This window comes from Syngnathus scovelli, chromosome 22, assembly GCF_024217435.2.
Source record: "Syngnathus scovelli strain Florida chromosome 22, RoL_Ssco_1.2, whole genome shotgun sequence".
Classification (NCBI taxonomy): Eukaryota; Metazoa; Chordata; class Actinopteri; order Syngnathiformes; family Syngnathidae; genus Syngnathus; species Syngnathus scovelli.
In genome coordinates this window covers 6136943-6142035 of record NC_090868.1, presented here as the reverse complement: position 1 = coordinate 6142035, position 5093 = coordinate 6136943, and the positions used below count along the sequence as shown (strand labels likewise).

The window sequence follows — 5093 nt, the reverse complement described above, 5'->3', positions numbered from 1 at the left end:
AACCCTGCCCAGACTACCTTCCAATCAAATTAAATGTGTGTTTTCGTGTACAACAGGCATGTGGGAGCACCGGGAGAGCAAGAGAACTGGATTTAAGTTTTTTTTTTTTTTTTTTTTGTCTGAGAAAGGTATTGTTTACAGTTCTTCCTTTGGGTTCCACATGATGGTCTTGCAACCTAGCACAGGTGCTTGTTTCTTTCATGTTAGTGAACAACATAGTAGGTCATTGTGCCCCAATCCATGACATCTGGCTATGGAAGAGGTTGATCCAAACAACAGAAATTGGCCAAACTGGTACAATTTGTGGAAATGGCGCATAGGCTACAGGCCAGAATATGAAGGATGTTGAAGTTGGAGCTATTAATGCTCTATGATGCATGTTGAACAATTCGAATGCTGCATCCATTTCTCTTTCATGACACGTTCATGCTCGGCAAGCTATTTTGTGTTTGTATCAAGCTACTTGCAATCTGCAGACCTGCAACACATGTGAAAGGCGTGTACAGAAATGCATAGTATACTTATAAGGCTTATATTGTCTCAAGAGCAGATGGGCAAACAAAGCTGGGCCTGCTGATTTGGGTCATTGAATTCCCCATTAAGGGCTACATAACATTAAGGAAAATCCCCCACTTAATCTGCAATATTTCTTATCAAAAACATGGAAAATCATAAAAAGACTTTACAATGAATGACTGTTGTTCGATAAATGCAGGGTCATTGTTTATTTACCTGCAATTTTCCACATTTTGACATTTTTTAAACCCGGAAGTGATCGGGATAAACAAATACGTAGTTGGAAAACCCACACACAGTTTGGTTGAAAAAAAGTTGTAAAACAACACAACAGGTATTTCTTTTTAAAATACAAAATGTACAAGTGAGTGCATGTCTTTTGTAATCGCAGCGACAGGGTTTTGTTGTGACATCCCGCTGCTTTTCAATGGAACAGCTGTGTGTTTGTGGACGAGTGTGTGAGCGCGTCCCGACATGGCGCAGGCTGCCTAGTAACTGGCCTCCCATAGGTCCACTTTCCGCCCCCACCGGCCAATGGTGTGAGAGCCACGATGCGGAAGTTACAGGCTGACAAAAAATAACAACGGAGCCTCTTGGAAAAGACGTGGTGGGGCAAGAATAACACTCGACACTGTGGGAAAGTTCTGTCTAAAGAGTTAAAAATTGTGGGGTTTGTTGTTAATGACACAGAAATTCCAGACAACTTTCAAAGCAATTAAAAGGTAACTCAATTTCCACCAAATATTCCTTTTAGTTTTGCTTAAGTGATATCAGTGACATTTTCAAAAGTCACATACAAAACAGACTACACCCAATTCTTATTGAACCTGTGCATGGTTAAATGAAGTAAAATCCAAATGAATACATTTCTTATGGCCATTTGGAGTAACTAAAGAAGGTGATGACTTTATTTGTCACAGGCTTTTCAACTTGGCAAGCTGAGACGTGCCAGAGTCGAACCTGCATTTGCAACAGCTTGGTGTGGGCTTTTGTGGGATTTGAGTCTCATCTCAGGGGGATCAGGGGTGTTTGTTTTCACTGAGGGCCATGACGCACGTGCTCGCTCGCCAGGGAGGCAGGAACAAGAAACGTTGCAGGACTTTTGTGGACTGTGTGCATGTTGTTGATAAAATACCTCATTTGTTCTGTAATCTCCCTTCAGAATTTCATGGAACCGCAGTTAAAATTTCTTCTGCAACCAACACGACTTCAAGTGAGGTGAAGAATTGCACGCAGTTGTTCACAAATACTGGTTTGCATTTGTCAACATCATTGTAGCAAATCCCATTTTCTGTGAAAATATCTGCTTGGTTGCGTCATTAATGGCTGTATGAGGGAAACATAAAATGGCAAAGTGGTGGAGAGTAACTGACAGTGGGAATGAAAATCAGCAATAATCATCATGATGATGATGATGATGACAATAATGATACAGTTGCTTTTCACATTAGACACATAACGACCTGGCACAAATGCAGGTTTCATAAGTAACTCAAATAAGCATGAGTTAAAGTCCACATAAACTAATTACATACCAAATATTGACATTTTCCACTGCAGTAAATATTAATACCATTAAAATGATTCTTCACGCAATGATAATGTTTGCATGTAGGTCAACCGACGTGCTAACTTGAATTCTCATTGTCATTAAGGAACTGGTGAGATGTGACTTGGCATCAGATGTGCTGGCATGCGAGCAGATTTTTAAATGAAAGTGTCTCACATGAGAAGCACGTCGATTAGTTGCCTGTGGCAAATGATGTTTTCTTCTCACACGGAAGCCAAACTAAATTGAACATGCGTGTCAGGGAGGGAACAGATTAATGGAACAGCAGCTCTGTAGAGTCAGGCCTGGCACAATCCAATACTTTTAGAATTTATCGATTATTCTATCAATCGAATAATTGGATACAATTTTGTGCATGTAGGTGTATTACAAAATCATTTACTATTGTTTACTTGGTATTTTCTTAATGATAAAAACAATTAAATAACAAATAACAAACAAGCGGGATTACTTTTGTACTCACTACACATTTTGAAACTGATTCAGTTACTGATGTGGTTATTGTTAGAAGTAAAATCAGGTGTTGTTTTGAGTGATACAAATGTTTTCATGAAAATACAAAGTTGATTACTGTTGAGGCTAACAGAGGATTTTAACACTTATAAATTAAAATGGCTCTAAATGATTATTCAGTTATTAAGATAGTTGTTGATTAATTTGATAATCTGTTATTTGTCGATTAAATCAATTAATTTTGATAGCTTTAGTGGACTGCCCTACAAGATTTCATGGACACATACGTACGTACGTACATTCTATATGTAGGCATTGGGATACATGTTTGTTTGGAAATTGATTCCACATTTATTCTCAAAACATAATTCATTTTTGGTATTAGAATTACACTCACTGGTACCAAGAATCGGCGGCACGGTGGACATATCCGCCTCACAATTAAGAGGGTGTGGGTTCGATTCTACCTCCAGCCCTCCCTGTGTGGTTTTTGCATGTTCTCCCCGTGCCCAAGTGGGTTTTCTCCGGGCACTCTGGTTTCCATCCACATCCCCAAAACATGCATGGTAGGCCGATTGAGCACTCCAAATTGACCATAGGTGTGAGTGCGAGTGCAGATGGTTGTTCGTCTCCGTGTGCCCTGCGATTGGCTAGCAACCGGTTCAGGGTGTCCCCCACTTACTGCCCGATAACGGCTGGGATAGGCTCCAGTACGCCCGCAGCACCTGTGGGGACAAAGCGGTCCAGAAAATGGATGAATGCTACCAAAAATCAACAATTTTCTATTTTTCAGTGGATAAAATCAACACAGAGCCCCGCATATGAAAAAATCATCATTGTATTCTCATTGCATTGCCCAAACAATCTGATCTTAATCCATAGTCCAGTCCTGGATTGTCATGTCTGCTTCGCTTCACCTTTTTTTGCGGACAACAGATGACAGGTGTCCTTCCCAGATTATTCCACATCAAATCAAAACAGAACATTTAGCCCGGAAGACGATGCTATTACTGCTGAGTCTTGCCTTTTGTCGCTTTTAATTTCACAAATGTGGTTTCAGATTAAGGCAAACTGAGCAGACAGTTCCGTGACTGTTTTGTGAAGCTCCCCAGCAAATCTCCCATTAGCTTCATGATCTCATTTTTTTTCTGTCCCATGCTCTGTGAAAAATGTGCTGAAATGCAAAATGCACTTTTCTTTTTTCACAGGCGGGGCCTTCAAAGACTTTCCCAATGGTCATCTGACTCATGGAGGTCAGCATGGCTCTGAAAGGAAGTACTATAGCAGGTAAGTGACTCTTTCATACTTGCTATCTGAGCCGTCTTTTTCCCAGCTCAGTGGCCTATGTGAAATGTATATTTTCGGCCTGCAAATTGTCCGTATTTTCAAAATAATAGGCATCCATTTCAGAAAGGACCAATTGAACTGGGGCATTGTCATGTCTGACATTTATTCACCCAGTAGGACCAATTGAACTGGGGCATTGTCATGTCTGACATTTATTCACCCAGTAAATGCGGCTTCCTGCTTTCAGATAATTCCAGTAATAATTACAGACATGGTGATGTCATCGTGACAATGAGAATTGCTTTCAACAGAAAGCGGTGTGGGCTGATTACAAATATGCCTCAGAGATGTTAAAATGAATCGATTAATCAACAGCAAATTATCAAATTAATCGCCTTGTATTCTAATAATCGAGTAATTGTTTAAAACCGTTTTATGTAACTAAAGATAGTCTAAATCTTCTCATTGCAGGCTCTCAAAAATAATTCTCTGAAAGCAGATTGGTTTATCTTTTGTGTTTAATCAAAATAAGACATTTGCAGACATCTGTTTACCTTAGAAAACAATGACTATCAATCCCTCTTGTCTGATATTGCTTAGCTATGTAGTTAGTTTAGAATTACTAAATAATGCCAATAAACAAAGATAATTGGTTAATAAGGAGTAAATGGGAAACAAATGTTTCAATCCAAATAAAATTGTATCCGATTAAGCGATGGAATAATCTATTTTAAAATTATTTAGCCATAGTGCCATTATGTAGGGGTGAGTTGTGTGTAATGTCAAGTTTACCACCCGAGATGCACTGGCTAAGTCCTTTGTGTTGGAAGCAGTTGTCGCTATCCCAGACGCTGACGTCGACACATTTTATGTGTGAAGCCATAAAGACTGCGTGAATGCGCACTGCAGACTTTTACATGTGTCCTCATGTAGTACAACTAAACTAAAGTAAGGTAAGTAGTGTTTCACACTTAACATATTTGTGTCTGCATGCTGTTAATTGTTTACATTGTTGAATAAAATTAATTGTGACTTATCTTTTTCCCAGCCTTTCTCCCATTATATCGATCATACCAAGACATTTTTCCAAATTAACTACTTTTTTATGTAGCGAGTACTTTGAAAACAACAGCTGAAACAAACACACATAAAAATGATTCAACTAAACATTATTGATAAAGAATGTTTAAAACAATCAACCTAACAATTGGATAAAACTTCCCACAGATGCACTCTTCCCAGAAGGCGGGACTGATTCCATATTTTC

At 39.0% G+C, this 5093-nt stretch overlaps 1 long non-coding RNA gene across 2 annotated transcripts; it reads left to right on the top strand.

Annotated features, from left to right (window-relative positions):
* The first annotated feature begins 1092 nt into the window (after positions 1 to 1092).
* On the top strand, positions 1093 to 4868 carry LOC125992069 (uncharacterized). Of its 2 annotated transcripts, none has more exons than XR_007489516.1 (3): positions 1093 to 1238; positions 1679 to 1734; positions 3748 to 4868. It is a non-coding gene; the product is annotated as an uncharacterized lncRNA (long non-coding RNA). The 2 variants fall into 2 exon arrangements; XR_007489515.1 differs by having other exon boundaries at positions 1437 to 1734.
* The last annotated feature ends 225 nt before the right edge of the window (positions 4869 to 5093 follow it).